Source organism: Pseudophryne corroboree, chromosome 8 (genome assembly GCF_028390025.1).
Source record: "Pseudophryne corroboree isolate aPseCor3 chromosome 8, aPseCor3.hap2, whole genome shotgun sequence".
NCBI classification, from domain to species: domain Eukaryota; kingdom Metazoa; phylum Chordata; class Amphibia; order Anura; family Myobatrachidae; genus Pseudophryne; species Pseudophryne corroboree.
In genome coordinates this window covers 168,458,613-168,483,679 of record NC_086451.1, presented here as the reverse complement: position 1 = coordinate 168,483,679, position 25,067 = coordinate 168,458,613, and the positions used below count along the sequence as shown (strand labels likewise).

Here is a 25,067-nt window from a genome sequence, read left to right as displayed (position 1 = left end):
ACTCCAGTGTCGATTACGTTGATGCAAAGTTACAGCCAAAATTGGCAAAATTCATTCGATATAGGATTATGGCAATAAAAGATGTTTTGCACATCACAGAGGAACCCCCTGTCCCTGACAAGAGGGTACATATGTACAAGGGAAAGAAGCCTGAGGTAACCTTTCCCCCCTCACACGAGCTGAACGAGTTATGTGAAAAAGCCTGGGAATCTCCAGATAAAAGACTGCAGATTTCCAAAAGGATTCTTATGGCGTATCCTTTCCCATCAACGGATAGGTTACGATGGGAATCCTCCCCTAGGGTGGACAAAGCATTAACACGCTTATCCAAGAAGGTAGCCCTCCCGTCCCAGGATACGGCTACCCTCAAAGAGTCTGCTGACCGCAAACAGGAGATAACCCTGAAGTCCATTTATACACATTCGGGTACCTTACTCAGACCGGCAATTGCGTCGGCCTGGGTGTGTAGTGCTGTAGCAGCATGGACGGATACCTTATCTAATTGTGACTCCTTGCTTGCGAAGGAGAACCATAATTTCCGCCATCACCCTGGTGAAAATCCTCGGAGCCGTGGACAGACCAAACGGCAACGTCTGAAATTGGTAATGACAATCCTGAATTGCAAACCTCAGGTAGCTTTATGCAGTGGCTAAACGGGAACATGTAATTAGGCATCCTTATGTCTACCAAAACCATGAAATCTCCTTCCTCCGGACTGGAGATCACTGCACTGAGAGATTCCATCTTGAAATTTAATTTCCTTAGGTAGAAATTGAGGGATTTCAGATTTCAGATTGGTCTGACTGAGCTGTCCGGCTTAGGGACCACGAAGAGGCTTGAATAAAAACCTTCTCCCTGCTGACTAAAGCCGATTTGAACAATCGGTGAGGGGGAACGTCTTGAAACCCCAGTTTGTACCCTTGGGACACTATTTGTAAAACACACGAGTCCATGTCCGAATGAATCCAGAACTGACTGAAGAGTTTTAGACGTGCCCCCACTGGTGCGGGCTCCTGCAAGAGAGCCCCAGCGTCATGCGGTGGATTTGGCAGAAGCAGAGGATGATCTCTGCTCCTGCGATCTTGAAGAGGATGCAGACCTCTTCCCTCTTCTCCTTCCTCTACCTGCAAAGAAAGGGGAATCTTAACTTCTTGCATATCTATTGGGCCGAAATGACTGCATCAGATAATGATGCGTCTTCATCCGTTGGGAGGGAACATAGGGCAAGAAGGTTGACTTACCTGCGGGAGCTGCCGAGATCAAATTAACTAGGCAGTCACCAAACAACGCTTCACCTTCATAGGGAAGGGACTCCCTTTCTTCTTGGAGTCAGCATCAGCATTCTCTTGGTGAATCCACAATGCCCTCCTATCCGAGACTGCCATGAAATTGGCCCGTGAACTCAAGAGTCCTATATCCCTTGCAGTCTCACGTAAGTATGCTGCAGTGTCCTTGATATGATACAACGTAAGGAGTATCCCATCTCTCCAAGGTATCTATATCGGATGACAAGGTATTCGACCAATTCTTGAATACTACTACTCACCCATGCACATGTAATGGCAGGTCTAAGTAATGTACCCTTGGTTACATAACTAGAAATAATGTAGCTTCCTGCATACGATCCGCTGGATTTGTGACAGGGCCCCGTGCAGAACAGGGGGTGACTCCCACTTTATTCTGTCCGCGGCGGGAAATGAATAAACAACCAGAATCCTTTTGGGGATTTGAAACCATCTTGTCGAGCTGGCCCAGACTTTCTCAAACAGAGATGGAGGAACGTTACATCAGCTTTCATTATATATCTATATATACATACATATAGACCCCTTTGTCAGGAACAGCAGGGTCTTCAGTGATTTTAATATGTCCTTAATATCCACAATCATGTACTGAATGCTCCTTGCCAATATTGGATCTAATCAGGAAACATTATGGTCGACATAGGAATCAGTATCCGTGTCAGTATCAGTGTGTAGTAACTGGGCAAAATAACATTTTTGCGACCCCGCGGGGCCTGAGGGAAAAGAAACATAGCCATGAACATCACATCTATTCTCTATGTCTGTGTCTGGGACACAGATTTATCCAACCTTACTCTGATATTACTGAAACTTTTACCCAGTCAGTTATTGGTGGTGCCAACAGGGCCACCATCATATGTCTGCATTCCTAATATAGTTTCCTCTTGGGAAAAACATTCAGCCATCGACATGTTGACACACATGTACCAAGTACCCACAGACACATCGGCTTATGGGGGACAGACCGTCAGTAAATCTGTCAGAGGGACACAGAGGATTTTTCAGCTCACAATCCAGCGCCAAAAGTACACAGTCTGGGAAATAATAAACTCTATAGTGATAGACTTGTAATGCTCTAAAGATGTTCTGGTGAGGTGAGGAAGAAGCCCCGCTACTGTAATGGCGCGTATCTGTCCTGCTCAGAAATAATTAATTACGCTAGCGGGGTAAGGACAGTGCCCAGGCACTAATGTCCACTTTTTCCAGCCTTTTGTGAGGAATTTATGCTGCCCAGGGTGCCCCCCCCCGTGCCCTGCACCCTGCAGTGCCTGTGTTTGTGTGGGAGCATGGCGCGCAGCGTTCCGCTCGCTGCTCGGTACCTCAGAATGCCATCACTGGAGAAGAAGTCTTCTGTTCTTCTGCTACTCACCTGTCTTCTGGCTCTGTAAGGGGGTGACGGCAGGCTGCGGGAGTGTGCATCTAGGCGTACCCAGCGATCAGCACCCTCAGGAGCTAATGGTGTCCTGTCAGCCTGAAGCAGAGCTATTGAACTCACTAGAAGTTGGTCATACTTCTCTCCCCTAAGTCCCACGAAGCAGGGAGACTGTTGCCAGCAGCCTCCCTGAAAATAAAAAAAACTAACAAGTCTTTTCAGAGAAACTCAGTAGAGCTCCCCTGTAGTGCATCCAGTATCACTGCGCACAATACTAAAACTGGAGTCTGGAGGAGGGGCATAGAGGGAGGAGACAGTTCACACCCTTTGAAAGTCTTAAAGTGCCCATGTCTCCTGTGGATCCAGTCTATACCCCAAGGTTCTTAATGTGACCCCAGCATCATCTAGGACGTATGAGAAAACAAATAACGCACACATGAGGAGGAGAGAACTAAGGAAGCTATAAGGAGAAGAGGGGAGGGGGGGTTAAAAGGTAAGGTAGTAAAGGCATATTGGATAAACTACAACCTTATACATATTCATTAATGTACCAGTAGTTAGAAGTAGAAGAGCTCTAACAGAAACCACAAAGCTTATCTAAAGCCACACCACACTGGATATGCCCAATCTCATTTGATTTTTGAAGCAAAGCAGTATTGGACTTTGTTAATACATGGATGGGAGACTGCTTGGTAGTATCAGATTCTTTAGGTGTTTTTAAACTACCAACACCATTTTCTTGGTACATTCAATTTTTACATGTATTCTTTTATGTACCAGAAGTTAGAAGTAGAAGAGCTGTAATAAAAACCACCAGCTCATCTACAGCCACAGCACACTGGATTTGCCCAATCTCTCCTGATCATGGAAGCTGAGCAGTGTTGGTCCTGGTTTTAGTACTTGGATGGGAGACCACCAGGAAATACCAGGAGCTGTGTGTATTTTTACAATACTAACACCGTTCTCTTGATGCATTCCATTTTGAAACATTGGGGCAGATCTATTAAGCCTGGTGAACTGATAAAGTGCAAGGTGATAAAGTACCAGCCAGTCAGCTCCTAACTGTCATTTTTCAAACCCAGCATGTGACATGGCAATTAGGAGCTGATTGGCTGGTACTTTATCACCATGCAAATTATCATTTCACCAGGTTTAATAAATCGTCCGCTTACTCATTTATGTACGAGTAGTTAGAAGTAGAAGAACTCTAACAGAAACCACTAAGCTCATCTACAGCCACACCACACTGTATATGCCCAATATCACCTGATTTTAGGCCTGGTTTGTTCTTGGATGTGAGACCACCTGGGAATACCAGGTGCTGTAGGTAGTTTTATACTACCAACACCGTTCTCTTGATGCATTCTATTTTGAAACTTATTCATTGATGTACCAGTAGTTAGAAGTAGAAGTTAGAAACAGCAAAAATCATCTACAGCCGCATCACACTGGATATGTCCAATCTCATCTGATGTTGGAAGCTAAGCAGTGTTGTGCCTGGTTAGTTTTTGGATTTCAGGTCCTGCCTTCTGGTTTGGCCACGGCACCTCGGAAATTCACCAAGGTCATGGCCGTGATGACGACCCTTCACCATCGGTGGACCAGGGAGGAATCTCTCCTCCCGATAAACATTCTGGAATTGCAGGCAGTGTTCAATTCATTGACACTGGCCCTGCCTCTAGTACAGAACAGGCCTGTTCAAGTACAATCGGACAACGCCACCACGGTAGTGTACACAAATCATCAAGGCGGCACTCGAAATTGCATAGCAAAGCTGGAAGTATCAAAAATCCTCAGTTGGGTAGAACGTCATCTGCCAGCAATATCGGCAGTTTTCATTCCCTGAGTCCTCAACTGGGAAGCGGATTTCCTCAGTCGTCAGGACGTTCACGCTGGAGAGTGGAGAGGCCGCAGCAGAAATGTCTGCACTGGTGTCAGTAGGTGACTGAGGCAGGGATGACTGGGAGATAGTGGGTGACTGAAGCATGTATGAGTGGGAGATAGTGGGTGACTGAGGCCGGGGTGACAGAGATAGTGGGTGACTAAAGCAGGGGTGACTGGTATAGTGGGTGACTGAGGCAGGGGTCGCAGGTATAGTGGTTAACTGAGGCAGCGGTGACTGGGAGATAGTGGGTAACTGGGGCAGGGGTGACAGGGAAAGTGTGTGACTCAGGCAGGGGTGATAGGGAGATAGTGGGCAGCAGATCACTGCCTTGCTGACAGCAGCACATCCCTGCTTCACTGACAGCAGCACATCCCTGCCTCACTTATAGCAGCACATCCCTGCCTTACTGACAGCAGCAGATCACTGCCTCACTGACAGCAGCAGATCACTGCTTCACTGACAGCAGCACATCCCTGCCTCACTGGCAGCAGCAGATCCCTGCCTCACTGGCAGCAGCAGATCCCTGCCTCACTGGCAGCAGCAGATCCCTGCCTTACTGACAGCTGTATATAGGGCCTAATTCAGACCTGATCTCTGCTGTGCATATTCACACAACAGGAGATCAGGTCTGAAGTGTGTGTGTGTGCTGGTGCCGCAGTGCACCGGCACATGCCAGAGATGCGATCAGCATCTCTGCCCAGTGAGCGCCTCTGCCAACACATACTTATCTTGCATATGAGATCTCTTGATCATAAAGATAGTTCTCACAGGGTGAGGTTCATCCATTACATTTTAAAGTACGAAGGTACAAATTACATATTCAAATTACATATATGTGCTGGATTCAAATGTTTTCCCCCCTTCCTTTCTCAATTGTGCCCATCAGCAGCTATTCTAATGTTGCTGCCAATGGGTGTGACACATTCATTTCTTCTGTGGGGTACACTGGACTCCACAAGGATTCACATTGGGGTGTAGAGTAGGATCTTGATCTGAGGCACCAACAGGCTCAAAGCTTTTGACTGTTCCCAAGATGCTCAGCGCCCCCTGCTCTATAACCTCGCTTCCATGAACAGGGAGCTCAGTTTGTAGTTGGTGCCTTCAGTAGCAGGCCACTTAACAGGGGGCTGCCTCAGGCAGCCTATTCTTAGCTATTAATTTTGACAAGAAAAGAAGAACTTTTTTTATAAGAATCTACAAGGGCTGCAGCAGGCTAGGTCTAATAGACATCTTTACTGCAGCTCCATCACTCCCAGCGGCGCAGTATACTCCCGTGCCCTGGTTGCTGGGTCACTGCAGCGGAGGCTCCGGTTTCTTCCTAAGGTCAGTCACACACACACCGCCCTCCGGGATCACGAGGCCGCTGATGAAAGGGAGGTAAGGGGCTTCTGTGCCCACACTATACCGAGATCCAGCGTGGCTGTAGGGGGCGGGCCGTGTGCGCACTGGCGTGGACACTGATTACTGGGCAGCCGCTCCACTAGCCACCAGGGACAGTTAAGGAGCACAGCTCTGGGGGTTTTTCTCCTATATTAACCCCATTTTGTACTACCTGCAGTGCATTGTGATAGGTAATAGAGCCTGATTCAGGTTGGATTGTAATCGCAAAGAGCTGCGCATTGGAAAATTCAGGGCTATGCCGTGTAGATGATGGCCTAACAGGAGGCTTTAAAATTTTCTTTCTAGTGTCCTTCGTTTGGAATTTTAAAGCCTCCTGTTAGGCCATCATCTACACGGCATAGCCCTGAATTTTCCAATGCGCAGCTCTTTGCAAAAGAGAGATATTGGCAAGGAAAAGCTGTCTTGTACCTTTGCATTTTTCTCCCAAACGAAGGACACTAGAAAGAAAATGTTAAAGCCTCCTGTTAGGCCATCATCTACACGGCATAGCCCTGAATTTTCCAATGCGCAGCTCTTTGCAAAAGAGAGATATTGGCAAGGAAAAGCTGTCTTGTACCTTTGCATTTTTCTCCCAAACGAAGGACACTAGAAAGAAAATGTTAAAGCCTCCTGTTAGGCCATCATCTACACGGCATAGCCCTGAATTTTCCAATGCGCAGCTCTTTGCAAAAGAGAGATATTGGCAAGGAAAAGCTGTCTTGTACCATTGGATTTTTCTCCCAAACGAAGGACACTAGAAAGAAAATTTTAAAGCCTCCTGTTAGTGCTTCATCTACACGGTATAGCCCTGAATTTTCCAATGCGTAGCTCTTTGCAAAAGAGAGATATTGGCAAGGAAAAGCTGTCTTGTACCTTTGCATTTTTCTCCCAAACAAATGTAGTTTGTTTTTGTCAATTACCATTTTAATAATAGGGTAAAAAAAATTAAGTAGATTTTTGAAAGAAAACAATACTGTCAATATACTATTAAAACAAATTAAAATGGTAAAAGTTATTGTACTTTAAGAAAACATAAAAGAGCTAACATATCAATCCCAGTTTTGATTACTTAAATTAACAAAAAAAATGCATATAGCAGAGGATAGTTTCAATCTGCCTACCTCTGGGTAATGGGCCCAGCATGCTTCCATTGCAGTACTCTGCTGCACATGTAAGTGCAAGAGATCCTAAAGCACTCACTCATCATGGGAAAGTACCAATGTGTTTCTTCGTTGGTTGATGGAAGAAACATCTTAAAAAAACTCTCCAGATTATTGACTTTTTAAAGTTTTTCTAGGAAAAGTTTTAGATGTATGCTTATTAGCCTTTGTCAGTAGGTACTTTTTGCGAAGTGTCTCTGTGGCGCAATCGGTTAGTGTGTCCGGCTACTAACCAAAAGGTTGGTGGTTCAATCCCACCCAGGGACGTAATTGACCTTGTTATCAGATTTTGGTGATCTTTAAGTAGACAAGTCAAAATTTCAAACCCCCTGTTATGGTGTAGGGTACCTGGCCTTTTCTGATGTAATCAGAGTTAGATTTGATTCAGTGATTTAATAAAAACAGCTAGGAAGCACAATTTAGCAGTGGGTTGCAGAGAAAAAGAAATATGCTGGCAAAAAAAATCCAATTGAGTGATTAAACAGCTCTTCATTTTCTGGCTTTATTTTTATGCTAACAAATTTGTTCTCTGAAAAGTGTCCACAAAGCCAAGTCTCTGATTAACACCTTTGTAGGGATGGTTTTTTACCTATTACTAAATTAAACTTGCTTCATTGGAAAGGCAGCAAGATGCATCCTCATTTCAATGTCTACTGAAATAATACAGGTTGACACCAGGAAATATTAACGCCACTGCATCCTTGCTGCTTTCTCATGTAGAAGTCTGTTTAATGTGAAAACAAGGTGATATCTAATTAGCACACAGGTAAGGAATTAAGAAAATCTTTATTTAAGGGTGAAGATGTTTCTCACAAAATCGTTGCCCCAATGCATCATTGAAATTCAAGCTGGAAAGATGATTTTAATATATCACTTGTACATTTTGTATTGCTCTTCTGGTGACAATGTAGTTTGTTTTTGTCAATTACCCTTTTAATAATAGGGTAAAGAAAATGAAGTGGATTTTTTAAAGAAAACTATACTGTCAATATACTATTAAAACAAATTAAAATGGTAAAAGTTATTGTACTTTAAGTAAAAATAAAAGAGCAAAAATATCAATCCCAGTTTTGATTACTTAAATTAACAAAAAAAAATGCATATAGCAAAGGATAGTTTCAATCTGCCTACCTCTGGGTTATGGGCCCAGCATGCTTCCATTGCAGTACTCTGCTGCACATGTAAGTGCAAGAGATCCTGAAGCACTCACTCATCATGGGAAAGTACCAATGTGTTTCTTCATTGGTTGATGGAAGAAACATCTTACAAAAACTCTCCAGATTATTGACTTTTTAAAGTTTTTCTAGGAAACGTTCTAGATGTATGCTTATTAGACTTTGTCAGTATGTACTTTTTGCAAAGTGTCTCTGTGGCGCAATCGGTTAGTGTGTCCGGCTACTAACCAAAAGGTTAGTGGTTCAATCCCAACCAGGGACGTAATTGATCTTGTTATCAGATTTTGGTGATCTTTAAGTAGACAAGTCAAAATTTCAAACCCCCTGTTATGGTGTAGGGTACCTGGCCTTCTCTGATGTAATCAGAGTTAGATTTGATTCAGTGATTTTATAAAAACAGCTAGGAAGCACAATTTAGCAGTGGGTTGCAGAGAAAAAGAAATATGTTGGCAAAAAAAATCCAATTGAGTGATTAAACAGCTCTTAATTTTCTAGCTTTATTTTTATGCTAACAAATTTGTTCTCTGAAAAGTGTCCACAAAGCCAAGTCTCTGATTAACACCTTTGTAGGGATGGTTTTTAACCTATTACTAAATTAAACTTGCTTCATTGGAAAGGCAGCAAGATGCATCCTCATTTCAATGTCTACTGAAATAATACAGGTTGACACCAGGAAACATTAACGCCACTGCATCCTTGCTGCTTTCTCATGTGGAAGTCTGTTTAATGTGAAAACAAGGTGATATCTAATTAGCACACAGGTAAGGAATTAAGAAAATCTTTATTTAAGGGTGAAAATGTTTCTCACAAAATCGTTGCCCCAATGCATCATTGAAATTCAAGCTGGAAAGATGATTTTAATATATCACTTGTACATTTTGTATTGCTCTTCTGGTGACAATGTAGTTTGTTTTTGTCAATTACCATTTTAATAATAGGGTAAAGAAAATTAAGTGGATTTTTGAAAGAAAACAATACTGTCAATATACTATTAAAACAAATTAAAATGGTAAAAGTTATTGTACTTTAAGTAAAAATAAAAGAGCAAAAATATCAATCCCAGTTTTGATTACTTAAATTAACAAAAAAAAATGCATATAGCAAAGGATAGTTTCAATCTGCCTACCTCTGGGTTATGGGCCCAGCATGCTTCCATTGCAGTACTCTGCTGCACATGTAAGTGCAAGAGATCCTGAAGCACTCACTCATCATGGGAAAGTACCAATGTGTTTCTTCGTTGGTTGATGGAAGAAACATCTTACAAAAACTCTCCAGATTATTGACTTTTTAAAGTTTTTCTAGGAAACGTTCTAGATGTATGCTTATTAGCCTTTGTCAGTACGTGCTTTTACAAAGTGTCTCTGTGGCGCAATCGGTTAGTGTGTCTGGCTACTAACCAAAAGGTTGGTGGATCAATCCCACCCAGGGACGTAATTGACCTTGTTATCAGATGTTGGTGATCTTTAAGTAGACAAGTCAAAATTTCAAACCCCCTGTTATGGTGTAGGGTACCTGGCCTTCTCTGATGTAATTAGATTTGATTCAGTGATTTTATAAAAACAGCTAGGAAGCACAATTTAGCAGTGGGTTGCAGAGAAAAAGAAATATGCTGGAAAAAAAATCCAATTGAGTGATTAAACAGCTCTTCATTTTCTGGCTTTATTTTTATGTTAACAAATTTGTTCTCTGAAAAGTGTCCACAAAGCCAAGTCTCTGATTAACACCTTTGTAGGGATGGTTTTTCACCTATTACTAAATTAAACTTGCTTCATTGGAAAGGCAGCAAGATGCATCCTCATTTCAATTTCTACTGAAATAATACAGGTTGACACCAGGAAACATTAACGCCACTGCATCCTTGCTGCTTTCTCATGTGGAAGTCTGTTTAATGTGAAAACAAGGTGATATCTAATTAGCACACAGGTAAGGAATTAAGAAAATCTTTATTTAAGGGTGAAGATGTTTCTCACAAAATCGTTGCCCCAATGCATCATTGAAATTCAAGCTGGAAAGATGATTTTAATATATCACTTGTACATTTTGTATTGCTCTTCTGGTGACAATGTAGTTTGTTTTTGTCAATTACCATTTTAATAATAGGGTAAAGAAAATTAAGTGGATTTTTGAAAGAAAACAATACTGTCAATATACTATTAAAACAAATTAAAATGGTAAAAGTTATTGTACTTTAAGTAAACATAAAATAGCTAACATATCAATCCCAGTTTTGGATTACTTTAATTAACAAAAAAAATGCATATAGCAGAGGATAGTTTCAATCTGCCTACCTCTGGGTAATGGGCCCAGCATGCTTCCATTGCAGTACTCTGCTGCACATGTAAGTGCAAGAGATCCTGAAGCACTCACTCATCATGGGAAAGTACCAATTTGTTTCTTCAGTGGTTGATTTAAGAAAATTCTTACAAAAACTCTCCAGATTATTGACTTTTTAAAGTTTTTCTAGGAAACGTTCTAGATGAATGCTTATTAGCCTTTGTCAGTATGTACTTTTTGCAAAGTGTCACTGTGGCGCAATCGGTTAGTGTGTCCGGCTACTAACCAAAAGGTTGGTGGTTCAATCCCACCCAGGGACATAATTGACCTTGTGATCAGATTTTGGTGATATTTAAGTAGACAAGTCAAAATTTCAAACCCCATCTTATGGTGTAGGGTACCTGGCCTTCTCTGATGTAATCAGAGTTAGATTTGATTCAGTGATTTTATAAAAAACAGCTAGGAAGTACAATTTAGCAATGGGTTGCAGAGAAAAAAAATATGCTGGCAGAAAAATCCAATTGAGTGATTAAACAGCTCTTCATTTTCTGCCTTTATTTTTATGCTAACAAATTTGTTCTCTAAAAAGTGTCCACAAAGCCAAGTTTCTGATTAACACCTTTGTAGGGATGGTTTTTCACCTATAACTAAATTAAACTTGCTTCATTGGAAAGGCAGCAAGATGCATCCTCATTTCAATGTCTACTGAACTAATACAGGTTGACACCAGGAAACATTAACGCCACTGCATCCTTGCTGCTTTCTCATGTAGAAGTCTGTTTAATGTGAAAACAAGGTGATATCTAATTAGCACACAGGTAAGGAATTAAGAAAATCTTTATTTAAGGGTGAAGATGTTTCTCACAAAATCGTTGCCCCAATGCATCATTGAAATTCAAGCTGGAAAGAGGATTTTAATATATCACTTGTACATTTTGTATTGCTCTTCTGGTGACAATGTAGTTTGTTTTTGTCAATTACCCTTTTAATAATAGGGTAAAGAAAATTAAGTGGATTTTTTAAAGAAAACTATACTGTCAATATACTATTAAAACAAATTAAAATGGTAAAAGTTATTGTACTTTAAGTAAAAATAAAAGAGCAAAAATATCAATCCCAGTTTTGATTACTTAAATTAACAAAAAAAAATGCATATAGCAAAGGATAGTTTCAATCTGCCTACCTCTGGGTTATGGGCCCAGCATGCTTCCATTGCAGTACTCTGCTGCACATGTAAGTGCAAGAGATCCTGAAGCACTCACTCATCATGGGAAAGTACCAATGTGTTTCTTCATTGGTTGATGGAAGAAACATCTTACAAAAACTCTCCAGATTATTGACTTTTTAAAGTTTTTCTAGGAAACGTTCTAGATGTATGCTTATTAGACTTTGTCAGTATGTACTTTTTGCAAAGTGTCTCTGTGGCGCAATCGGTTAGTGTGTCCGGCTACTAACCAAAAGGTTAGTGGTTCAATCCCAACCAGGGACGTAATTGATCTTGTTATCAGATTTTGGTGATCTTTAAGTAGACAAGTCAAAATTTCAAACCCCCTGTTATGGTGTAGGGTACCTGGCCTTCTCTGATGTAATCAGAGTTAGATTTGATTCAGTGATTTTATAAAAACAGCTAGGAAGCACAATTTAGCAGTGGGTTGCAGAGAAAAAGAAATATGTTGGCAAAAAAAATCCAATTGAGTGATTAAACAGCTCTTAATTTTCTAGCTTTATTTTTATGCTAACAAATTTGTTCTCTGAAAAGTGTCCACAAAGCCAAGTCTCTGATTAACACCTTTGTAAGGATGGTTTTTCACCTATTACTAAATTAAACTTGCTTCATTGGAAAGGCAGCAAGATGCATCCTCATTTCAATGTCTACTGAAATAATACAGGTTGACACCAGGAAACATTAACGCCACTGCATCCTTGCTGCTTTCTCATGTGGAAGTCTGTTTAATGTGAAAACAAGGTGATATCTAATTAGCACACAGGTAAGGAATTAAGAAAATCTTTATTTAAGGGTGAAAATGTTTCTCACAAAATCGTTGCCCCAATGCATCATTGAAATTCAAGCTGGAAAGATGATTTTAATATATCACTTGTACATTTTGTATTGCTCTTCTGGTAACAATGTAGTTTGTTTTTGTCAATTACCATTTTAATAATAGGGTAAAGAAAATTAAGTGGATTTTTAAAAGAAAACAATACTTTCAATATACTATTAAAACAAATTAAAATGGTAAAAGTTATTGTACTTTAATGAAAAATAAAAGAGCAAAAATATCAATCCCAGTTTTGGATTACTTTAATTAACAAAAAAAATGCATATAGCAGAGGATAGTTTTAATCTGCCTACCTCTGGGTTATGGGCCCAGCATGCTTCCATTGCAGTACTCTGCTGCACATGTAAGTGCAAGAGATCATGAAGCACTCATCTCATCATGGGAAAGTACCAATGTGTTTCTTCGTTGGTTGAGTTAAGAAAATTCTTACAAAAACTCTCCAGATTATTGACTTTTTAAAGTTTTTCTAGGAAACGTTCTAGATGAATGCTTATTAGCCTTTGTCAGTATATACTTTTTGCAAAGTGTCTCTGTGGCGCAATCGGTTAGTGTGTCTGGCTACTAACCAAAAGGTTGGTGGTTCAATCCCACCCAGGGACATAATTGACCTTGTGATCAGGTTTTGGTGATATTTAAGTAGACAAGTCAAAATTTCAAACCCCCTCTTATGGTGTAGGGTACCTGGCCTTCTCTGATGTAATCAGAGTTAGATTTGATTCAGTGATTTTATAAAAAACAGCTAGGAAGCACAATTTAGCAATGGGTTGCAGAGAAAAAAAATATGCTGGCAGAAAAATCCAATTGAGTGATTAAACAGCTCTTCATTTTCTGCCTTTATTTTTATGCTAACAAATTTGTTCTCTAAAAAGTGTCCACAAAGCCAAGTCTCTGATTAACACCTTTGTAGGGATGGTTTTTCACCTATAACTAAATTAAACTTGCTTCATTGGAAAGGCAGCAAGATGCATCCTCATTTCAATGTCTACTGAAATAATACAGGTTGACACCAGGAAACATTAACGCCACTGCATCCTTGCTGCTTTCTCATGTAGAAGTCTGTTTAATGTGAAAACAAGGTGATATCTAATTAGCACACAGGTAAGGAATTAAGAAAATCTTTATTTAAGGGTGAAGATGTTTCTCACAAAATCGTTGCCCCAATGCATCATTGAAATTCAAGCTGGAAAGATGATTTTAATATATCACTTGTACATTTTGTATTGCTCTTCTGGTGACAATGTAGTTTGTTTTTGTCAATTACCCTTTTAATAATAGGGTAAAGAAAATTAAGTGGATTTTTTAAAGAAAACTATACTGTCAATATACTATTAAAACAAATTAAAATGGTAAAAGTTATTGTACTTTAAGTAAAAATAAAAGAGCAAAAATATCAATCCCAGTTTTGATTACTTAAATTAACAAAAAAAAATGCATATAGCAAAGGATAGTTTCAATCTGCCTACCTCTGGGTTATGGGCCCAGCATGCTTCCATTGCAGTACTCTGCTGCACATGTAAGTGCAAGAGATCCTGAAGCACTCACTCATCATGGGAAAGTACCAATGTGTTTCTTCGTTGGTTGATGGAAGAAACATCTTACAAAAACTCTCCAGCTTATTAACTTTTTAAAGTTTTTCTAGGAAACGTTCTAGATGTATGCTTATTAGCCTTTGTCAGTATATACTTTTTGCAAAGTGTCTCTGTGGCGCAATCGGGTAGTGTGTCTGGCTACTAACCAAAAGGTTGGTGGTTCAATCCCACCCAGGGAAGTAATAGAACTTGTTATCAGATTTTGGTGATCTTTAAGTAGACAAGTCAAAATTTCAAACCCCCTCTTATGGTGTAGGGTACCTGGCCTTCTCTGATGTAATCAGAGTTAGATTTGATTCAGTGATTTTATAAAAACAGCTAGGAAGCACAATTTAGCAGTGGGTTGCAGAGAAAAAGAAATATGCTGGCAAAAAAAATCCAATTGAGTGATTAAACAGCTCTTCATTTTCTGGCTTTATTTTTATGCTAACAAATTTTTTCTCTGAAAAGTGTCCACAAAGCCAAGTCTCTGATTAACACCTTTGTAGGGATGGTTTTTCACCTATTACTAAATTAAACTTGCTTCATTGGAAAGGCAGTAAGATGCATCCTCATTTCAATGTCTACTGAAATAATACAGGTTGACACCAGGAAACATTAACGCCACTGCATCCTTGCTGCTTTCTCATGTAGAAGTCTGTTTAATGTGAAAACAAGGTGATATCTAATTAGCACACAGGTAAGGAATTAAGAAAATCTTTATTTAAGGGTGAAGATGTTTCTCACAAAATCGTTGCCCCAATGCATCATTGAAATTCAAGCTGGAAAGATGATTTTAATATATCACTTGTACATTTTGTATTGCTCTTCTGGTGACAATGTAGTTTGTTTTTGTCAATTACCCTTTTAATAATAGGGTAAAGAAAATTAAGTGGATTTTTTAAAGAAAACTATACTGTCAATATACTATTAAAACAAATTAAAATGGTAAAAGTTATTGTACTTTAAGTAAAAATAAAAGAGCAAAAATATCAATCCCAGTTTTGATTACTTAAATTAACAAAAAAAAATGCATATAGCAAAGGATAGTTTCAATCTGCCTACCTCTGGGTTATGGGCCCAGCATGCTTCCATTGCAGTACTCTGCTGCACATGTAAGTGCAAGAGATCCTGAAGCACTCACTCATCATGGGAAAGTACCAATGTGTTTCTTCGTTGGTTGATGGAAGAAACATCTTACAAAAACTCTCCAGATTATTGACTTTTTAAAGTTTTTCTAGGAAACGTTCTAGATGTATGCTTATTAGCCTTTGTCAGTACGTGCTTTTTACAAAGTGTCTCTGTGGCGCAATCGGTTAGTGTGTCTGGCTACTAACCAAAAGGTTGGTGGTTCAATCCCACCCAGGGACGTAATTGACCTTGTTATCAGATGTTGGTGATCTTTAAGTAGACAAGTCAAAATTTCAAACCCCCTGTTATGGTGTAGGGTACCTGGCCTCCTCTGATGTAATCAGAGTTAGATTTGATTCAGTGATTTTATAAAAACAGCTAGGAAGCACAATTTAGCAGTGGGTTGCAGAGAAAAAGAAATATGCTGGAAAAAAAATCCAATTGAGTGATTAAACAGCTCTTCATTTTCTGGCTTTATTTTTATGCTAACAAATTTGTTCTCTGAAAAGTGTCCACAAAGCCAAGTCTCTGATTAACACCTTTGTAGGGATGGTTTTTCACCTATTACTAAATTAAACTTGCTTCATTGGAAAGGCAGCAAGATGCATCCTCATTTCAATTTCTACTGAAATAATACAGGTTGACACCAGGAAACATTAACGCCACTGCATCCTTGCTGCTTTCTCATGTGGAAGTCTGTTTAATGTGAAAACAAGGTGATATCTAATTAGCACACAGGTAAGGAATTAAGAAAATCTTTATTTAAGGGTGAAGATGTTTCTCACAAAATCGTTGCCCCAATGCATCATTGAAATTCAAGCTGGAAAGATGATTTTAATATATCACTTGTACATTTTGTATTGCTCTTCTGGTGACAATGTAGTTTGTTTTTGTCAATTACCATTTTAATAATAGGGTAAAGAAAATTAAGTGGATTTTTGAAAGAAAACAATACTGTCAATATACTATTAAAACAAATTAAAATGGTAAAAGTTATTGTACTTTAAGTAAACATAAAATAGCTAACATATCAATCCCAGTTTTGGATTACTTTAATTAACAAAAAAAATGCATATAGCAGAGGATAGTTTCAATCTGCCTACCTCTGGGTAATGGGCCCAGCATGCTTCCATTGCAGTACTCTGCTGCACATGTAAGTGCAAGAGATCCTGAAGCACTCACTCATCATGGGAAAGTACCAATTTGTTTCTTCGTTGGTTGATTTAAGAAAATTCTTACAAAAACTCTCCAGATTATTGACTTTTTAAAGTTTTTCTAGGAAACGTTCTAGATGAATGCTTATTAGCCTTTGTCAGTATGTACTTTTTGCAAAGTGTCACTGTGGCGCAATCGGTTAGTGTGTCCGGCTACTAACCAAAAGGTTGGTGGTTCAATCCCACCCAGGGACATAATTGACCTTGTGATCAGATTTTGGTGATATTTAAGTAGACAAGTCAAAATTTCAAACCCCCTCTTATGGTGTAGGGTACCTGGCCTTCTCTGATGTAGTTAGATTTGATTCAGTGATTTTATAAAAAACAGCTAGGAAGCACAATTTAGCAATGGGTTGCAGAGAAAAAAAATATGCTGGCAGAAAAATCCAATTGAGTGATTAAACAGCTCTTCATTTTCTGCCTTTATTTTTATGCTAACAAATTTGTTCTCTAAAAAGTGTCCACAAAGCCAAGTCTCTGATTAACACCTTTGTAGGGATGGTTTTTCACCTATAACTAAATTAAACTTGCTTCATTGGAAAGGCAGCAAGATGCATCCTCATTTCAATGTCTACTGAAATAATACAGGTTGACACCAGGAAACATTAACGCCACTGCATCCTTGCTGCTTTCTCATGTAGAAGTCTGTTTAATGTGAAAACAAGGTGATATCTAATTAGCACACAGGTAAGGAATTAAGAAAATCTTTATTTAAGGGTGAAGATGTTTCTCACAAAATCGTTGCCCCAATGCATCATTGAAATTCAAGCTGGAAAGAGGATTTTAATATATCACTTGTACATTTTGTATTGCTCTTCTGGTGACAATGTAGTTTGTTTTTGTCAATTACCCTTTTAATAATAGGGTAAAGAAAATTAAGTGGATTTTTTAAAGAAAACTATACTGTCAATATACTATTAAAACAAATTAAAATGGTAAAAGTTATTGTACTTTAAGTAAAAATAAAAGAGCAAAAATATCAATCCCAGTTTTGATTACTTAAATTAACAAAAAAAAATGCATATAGCAAAGGATAGTTTCAATCTGCCTACCTCTGGGTTATGGGCCCAGCATGCTTCCATTGCAGTACTCTGCTGCACATGTAAGTGCAAGAGATCCTGAAGCACTCACTCATCATGGGAAAGTACCAATGTGTTTCTTCATTGGTTGATGGAAGAAACATCTTACAAAAACTCTCCAGATTATTGACTTTTTAAAGTTTTTCTAGGAAACGTTCTAGATGTATGCTTATTAGACTTTGTCAGTATGTACTTTTCGCAAAGTGTCTCTGTGGCGCAATCGGTTAGTGTGTCCGGCTACTAACCAAAAGGTTAGTGGTTCAATCCCAACCAGGGACGTAATTGATCTTGTTATCAGATTTTGGTGATCTTTAAGTAGACAAGTCAAAATTTCAAACCCCCTGTTATGGTGTAGGGTACCTGGCCTTCTCTGATGTAATCAGAGTTAGATTTGATTCAGTGATTTTATAAAAACAGCTAGGAAGCACAATTTAGCAGTGGGTTGCAGAGAAAAAGAAATATGTTGGCAAAAAAAATCCAATTGAGTGATTAAACAGCTCTTAATTTTCTAGCTTTATTTTTATGCTAACAAATTTGTTCTCTGAAAAGTGTCCACAAAGCCAAGTCTCTGATTAACACCTTTGTAGGGATGGTTTTTAACCTATTACTAAATTAAACTTGCTTCATTGGAAAGGCAGCAAGATGCATCCTCATTTCAATGTCTACTGAAATAATACAGGTTGACACCAGGAAACATTAACGCCACTGCATCCTTGCTGCTTTCTCATGTGGAAGTCTGTTTAATGTGAAAACAAGGTGATATCTAATTAGCACACAGGTAAGGAATTAAGAAAATCTTTATTTAAGGGTGAAAATGTTTCTCACAAAATCGTTGCCCCAATGCATCATTGAAATTCAAGCTGGAAAGATGATTTTAATATATCACTTGTACATTTTGTATTGCTCTTCTGGTGACAATGTAGTTTGTTTTTGTCAATTACCATTTTAATAATAGGGTAAAGAAAATTAAGTGGATTTTTGAAAGAAAACAATACTGTCAATATACTATTAAAACAAATTAAAATGGTACAAGTTATTGTACTGTAAGTAAAAATAAAAGAGCCAACATATCAATCCCAGTTTTGGATTACTTTAATTAACAAAAAAAAATGCATATAGCAGAGGATAGTTTCAATCTGCCTACCTCTGGGTTATGGGCCCAGCATGCTTCCATTGCAGTACTCTGCTGCACATGTAAGTGCAAGAGATCATGAAGCACTCATCTCATCATGGGAAAGTACCAATGTGTTTCTTCGTTGGTTGAGTTAAGAAAATTCTTACAAAAACTCTCCAGATTATTGACTTTTTAAAGTTTTTCTAGGAAACGTTCTAGATGAATGCTTATTAGCCTTTGTCAGTATATACTTTTTGCAAAGTGTCTCTGTGGCGCAATCGGTTAGTGTGTCTGGCTACTAACCAAAAGGTTGGTGGTTCAATCCCACCCAGGGACATAATTGACCTTGTGATCAGGTTTTGGTGATATTTAAGTAGACAAGTCAAAATTTCAAACCCCCTCTTATGGTGTAGGGTACCTGGCCTTCTCTGATGTAATCAGAGTTAGATTTGATTCAGTGATTTTATAAAAAACAGCTAGGAAGCACAATTTAGCAATGGGTTGCAGAGAAAAAAAATATGCTGGCAGAAAAATCCAATTGAGTGATTAAACAGCTCTTCATTTTCTGCCTTTATTTTTATGCTAACAAATTTGTTCTCTAAAAAGTGTCCACAAAGCCAAGTCTCTGATTAACACCTTTGTAGGGATGGTTTTTCACCTATAACTAAATTAAACTTGCTTCATTGGAAAGGCAGCAAGATGCATCCTCATTTCAATGTCTACTGAAATAATACAGGTTGACACCAGGAAACATTAACGCCACTGCATCCTTGCTGCTTTCTCATGTAGAAGTCTGTTTAATGTGAAAACAAGGTGATATCTAATTAGCACACAGGTAAGGAATTAAGAAAATCTTTATTTAAGGGTGAAGATGTTTCTCACAAAATCGTTGCCCCAATGCATCATTGAAATTCAAGCTGGAAAGAGGATTTTAATATATCACTTGTACATTTTGTATTGCTCTTCTGGTGACAATGTAGTTTGTTTTTGTCAATTACCCTTTTAATAATAGGGTAAAGAAAATTAAGTGGATTTTTTAAAGAAAACTATACTGTCAATATACTATTAAAACAAATTAAAATGGTAAAAGTTATTGTACTTTAAGTAAAAATAAAAGAGCAAAAATATCAATCCCAGTTTTGATTACTTAAATTAACAAAAAAAAAATGCATATAGCAAAGGATAGTTTCAATCTGCCTACCTCTGGGTTATGGGCCCAGCATGCTTCCATTGCAGTACTCTGCTGCACATGTAAGTGCAAGAGATCCTGAAGCACTCACTGATCATGGGAAAGTACCAATGTGTTTCTTCGTTGGTTGATGGAAGAAACATCTTACAAAAACTCTCCAGCTTATTAACTTTTTAAAGTTTTTCTAGGAAACGTTCTAGATGTATGCTTATTAGCCTTTGTCAGTATATACTTTTTGCAAAGTGTCTCTGTGGCGCAATCGGGTAGTGTGTCTGGCTACTAACCAAAAGGTTGGTGGTTCAATCCCACCCAGGGAAGTAATAGAACTTGTTATCAGATTTTGGTGATCTTTAAGTAGACAAGTCAAAATTTCAAACCCCCTCTTATGGTGTAGGGTACCTGGCCTTCTCTGATGTAATCAGAGTTAGATTTGATTCAGTGATTTTATAAAAACAGCTAGGAAGCACAATTTAGCAGTGGGTTGCAGAGAAAAAGAAATATGCTGGCAAAAAAAATCCAATTGAGTGATTAAACAGCTCTTCATTTTCTGGCTTTATTTTTATGCTAACAAATTTGTTCTCTGAAAAGTGTCCACAAAGCCAAGTCTCTGATTAACACCTTTGTAGGGATGGTTTTTCACCTATTACTAAATTAAACTTGCTTCATTGGAAAGGCAGCAAGATGCATCCTCATTTCAATTTCTACTGAAATAATACAGGTTGACACCAGGAAACATTAACGCCACTGCATCCTTGCTGCTTTCTCATGTGGAAGTCTGTTTAATGTGAAAACAAGGTGATATCTAATTAGCACACAGGTAAGGAATTAAGAAAATCTTTATTTAAGGGTGAAGATGTTTCTCACAAAATCGTTGCCCCAATGCATCATTGAAATTCAAGCTGGAAAGATGATTTTAATATATCACTTGTACATTTTGTATTGCTCTTCTGGTGACAATGTAGTTTGTTTTTGTCAATTACCCTTTTAATAATAGGGTAAAGAAAATTAAGTGGATTTTTTAAAGAAAACTATACTGTCAATATACTATTAAAACAAATTAAAATGGTAAAAGTTATTGTACTTTAAGTAAAAATAAAAGAGCAAAAATATCAATCCCAGTTTTGATTACTTAAATTAACAAAAAAAAATGCATATAGCAAAGGATAGTTTCAATCTGCCTACCTCTGGGTTATGGGCCCAGCATGCTTCCATTGCAGTACTCTGCTGCACATGTAAGTGCAAGAGATCCTGAAGCACTCACTCATCATGGGAAAGTACCAATGTGTTTCTTCGTTGGTTGATGGAAGAAACATCTTACAAAAACTCTCCAGATTATTGACTTTTTAAAGTTTTTCTAGGAAACGTTCTAGATGTATGCTTATTAGCCTTTGTCAGTACGTGCTTTTTACAAAGTGTCTCTGTGGCGCAATCGGTTAGTGTGTCTGGCTACTAACCAAAAGGTTGGTGGTTCAATCCCACCCAGGGACGTAATTGACCTTGTTATCAGATGTTGGTGATCTTTAAGTAGACAAGTCAAAATTTCAAACCCCCTGTTATGGTGTAGGGTACCTGGCCTTCTCTGATGTAATCAGAGTTAGATTTGATTCAGTGATTTTATAAAAACAGCTAGGAAGCACAATTTAGCAGTGGGTTGCAGAGAAAAAGAAATATGCTGGAAAAAAAATCCAATTGAGTGATTAAACAGCTCTTCATTTTCTGGCTTTATTTTTATGCTAACAAATTTGTTCTCTGAAAAGTGTCCACAAAGCCAAGTCTCTGATTAACACCTTTGTAGGGATGGTTTTTCACCTATTACTAAATTAAACTTGCTTCATTGGAAAGGCAGCAAGATGCATCCTCATTTCAATTTCTACTGAAATAATACAGGTTGACACCAGGAAACATTAACGCCACTGCATCCTTGCTGCTTTCTCATGTGGAAGTCTGTTTAATGTGAAAACAAGGTGATATCTAATTAGCACACAGGTAAGGAATTAAGAAAATCTTTATTTAAGGGTGAAGATGTTTCTCACAAAATCGTTGCCCCAATGCATCATTGAAATTCAAGCTGGAAAGATGATTTTAATATATCACTTGTACATTTTGTATTGCTCTTCTGGTGACAATGTAGTTTGTTTTTGTCAATTACCATTTTAATAATAGGGTAAAGAAAATTAAGTGGATTTTTGAAAGAAAACAATACTGTCAATATACTATTAAAACAAATTAAAATGGTAAAAGTTATTGTACTTTAAGTAAACATAAAATAGCTAACATATCAATCCCAGTTTTGGATTACTTTAATTAACAAAAAAAATGCATATAGCAGAGGATAGTTTCAATCTGCCTACCTCTGGGTAATGGGCCCAGCATGCTTCCATTGCAGTACTCTGCTGCACATGTAAGTGCAAGAGATCCTGAAGCACTCACTCATCATGGGAAAGTACCAATTTGTTTCTTCGTTGGTTGAGTTAAGAAAATTCTTACAAAAACTCTCCAGATTATTGACTTTTTAAAGTTTTTCTAGGAAACGTTCTAGATGAATGCTTATTAGCCTTTGTCAGTATGTACTTTTTGCAAAGTGTCACTGTGGCGCAATCGGTTAGTGTGTCCGGCTACTAACCAAAAGGTTGGTGGTTCAATCCCACCCTGGGACATAATTGACCTTGTGATCAGATTTTGGTGATATTTAAGTAGACAAGTCAAAATTTCAAACCCCCTCTTATGGTGTAGGGTACCTGGCCTTCTCTGATGTAATCAGAGTTAGATTTGATTCAGTGATTTTATAAAAAACAGCTAGGAAGCACAATTTAGCAATGGGTTGCAGAGAAAAAAAATATGCTGGCAGAAAAATCCAATTGAGTGATTAAACAGCTCTTCATTTTCTGCCTTTATTTTTATGCTAACAAATTTGTTCTCTAAAAAGTGTCCACAAAGCCAAGTCTCTGATTAACACCTTTGTAGGGATGGTTTTTCACCTATAACTAAATTAAACTTGCTTCATTGGAAAGGCAGCAAGATGCATCCTCATTTCAATGTCTACTGAAATAATACAGGTTGACACCAGGAAACATTAACGCCACTGCATCCTTGCTGCTTTCTCATGTAGAAGTCTGTTTAATGTGAAAACAAGGTGATATCTAATTAGCACACAGGTAAGGAATTAAGAAAATCTTTATTTAAGGGTGAAGATGTTTCTCACAAAATCGTTGCCCCAATGCATCATTGAAATTCAAGCTGGAAAGAGGATTTTAATATATCACTTGTACATTTTGTATTGCTCTTCTGGTGACAATGTAGTTTGTTTTTGTCAATTACCCTTTTAATAATAGGGTAAAGAAAATTAAGTGGATTTTTTAAAGAAAACTATACTGTCAATATACTATTAAAACAAATTAAAATGGTAAAAGTTATTGTACTTTAAGTAAAAATAAAAGAGCAAAAATATCAATCCCAGTTTTGATTACTTAAATTAACAAAAAAAATGCATATAGCAAAGGATAGTTTCAATCTGCCTACCTCTGGGTTATGGGCCCAGCATGCTTCCATTGCAGTACTCTGCTGCACATGTAAGTGCAAGAGATCCTGAAGCACTCACTCATCATAGGAAAGTACCAATGTGTTTCTTTGTTGGGTGATGGAAGAAACATCTTAAAAAACTCTCCAGATTATTGACTTTTTAAAGTTTTTCTAGGAAACGTTCTAGATGTATGCTTATTAGCCTTTGTCAGTAAGTACTTTTTACAAAGTGTCTCTGTGGCGCAATCGGTTAGTGTGTTTGGTTACTAACCGAAAGGTTGGTGGTTCAATCCCACCCAGGGACGTAATTGACCTTGTTATCAGATTTTGGTGATCTTTAAGTAGACAAGTCAAAATTTCAAACCCCCTGTTATGGTGTAGGGTACCTGGCCTTCTCTGATGTAATCAGAGTTAGATTTGATTCAGTGATTTTATAAAAACAGATAGGAAGCACAATTTAGCAGTGGGTTGCAGAGAAAAAGAAATATGCTGGGAAAAAAATCCAATTGAGTGATTAAACAGCTCTTCATTTTCTGGCTTTATTTTTATGCTAACAAATTTGTTCTCTGAAAAGTGTCCACAAAGCCAAGTCTCTGATTAACACCTTTGTAGGGATGGTTTTTCACCTATTACTAAATTAAACTTGCTTCATTGGAAAGGCAGCAAGATGCATCCTCATTTCAATTTCTACTGAAATAATACAGGTTGACACCAGGAAACATTAACGCCACTGCATCCTTGCTGCTTTCTCATGTGGAAGTCTGTTTAATGTGAAAACAAGGTGATATCTAATTAGCACACAGGTAAGGAATTAAGAAAATCTTTATTTAAGGGTGAAGATGTTTCTCACAAAATCGTTGCCCCAATGCATCATTGAAATTCAAGCTGGAAAGAGGATTTTAATATATCACTTGTACATTTTGTATTGCTCTTCTGGTGACAATGTAGTTTGTTTTTGTCAATTACCCTTTTAATAATAGGGTAAAGAAAATTAAGTTGATTTTTTAAAGAAAACTATACTGTCAATATACTATTCAAACAAATTAAAATGGTAAAAGTTATTGTACTTCAAGTAAAAATAAAAGAGGAAAAATATCAATCCCAGTTTTGATTACTTAAATTAACAAAAAAAATGCATATAGCAAAGGATAGTTTCAATCTGCCTACCTCTGGGTTATGGGCCCAGCATGCTTCCATTGCAGTACTCTGCTGCACATGTAAGTGCAAGAGATCCTGAAGCACTCACTCATCATGGGAAAGTACCAATGTGTTTCTTCGTTGGTTGATGGAAGAAACATTTTACAAAAATTCTCCAGATTATTGACTTTTTAAAGTTTTTCTAGGAAACGTTCTAGATGTATGCTTATTAGCCTTTGTCAGTATGTACTTTTGCAAAGTGTCTCTGTGGCGCAATCAGTTAGTGTGAACGGCTATAAACCAAAAGGTTGGTGGTTCAATCCCAACCAGGGACGTAATAGACCTTGTGATCAGATTTTGGTGATCTTTAAGTAGACAAGTCAACATTTCAAACCCCCTCTTATGGTGTAGGGTACCTGGCCTTCTCTGATGTAATCAGAGTTAGATTTGATTCATTGATTTTATAAAAACAGCTAGGAAGCACAATTTAGCAGTGGGTTGCAGAG

General features: G+C 38.0%; 7 non-coding genes across 7 annotated transcripts; all 7 read left to right on the top strand.

Annotated features, from left to right (window-relative positions):
* The first annotated feature begins 7,294 nt into the window (after nucleotides 1–7,294).
* Nucleotides 7,295–7,368, top strand: TRNAS-ACU (transfer RNA serine (anticodon ACU)). The gene has a single exon. It is a non-coding gene; the product is annotated as a tRNA-Ser (tRNA).
* A 2,265-nt stretch (nucleotides 7,369–9,633) lies between these two features.
* TRNAS-ACU (transfer RNA serine (anticodon ACU)) lies at nucleotides 9,634–9,707 on the top strand. Its single transcript has one exon. It is a non-coding gene; the product is annotated as a tRNA-Ser (tRNA).
* Nucleotides 9,708–13,136: 3,429 nt separating this feature from the next.
* Nucleotides 13,137–13,210, top strand: TRNAS-ACU (transfer RNA serine (anticodon ACU)). The gene has a single exon. It is a non-coding gene; the product is annotated as a tRNA-Ser (tRNA).
* A 2,265-nt stretch (nucleotides 13,211–15,475) lies between these two features.
* TRNAS-ACU (transfer RNA serine (anticodon ACU)) lies at nucleotides 15,476–15,549 on the top strand. The gene has a single exon. It is a non-coding gene; the product is annotated as a tRNA-Ser (tRNA).
* A 3,430-nt stretch (nucleotides 15,550–18,979) lies between these two features.
* Nucleotides 18,980–19,053, top strand: TRNAS-ACU (transfer RNA serine (anticodon ACU)). Its single transcript has one exon. It is a non-coding gene; the product is annotated as a tRNA-Ser (tRNA).
* Nucleotides 19,054–21,319: 2,266 nt separating this feature from the next.
* Nucleotides 21,320–21,393, top strand: TRNAS-ACU (transfer RNA serine (anticodon ACU)). The gene has a single exon. It is a non-coding gene; the product is annotated as a tRNA-Ser (tRNA).
* A 2,262-nt stretch (nucleotides 21,394–23,655) lies between these two features.
* On the top strand, nucleotides 23,656–23,729 carry TRNAS-ACU (transfer RNA serine (anticodon ACU)). Its single transcript has one exon. It is a non-coding gene; the product is annotated as a tRNA-Ser (tRNA).
* Nucleotides 23,730–25,067: the final 1,338 nt, after the last annotated feature.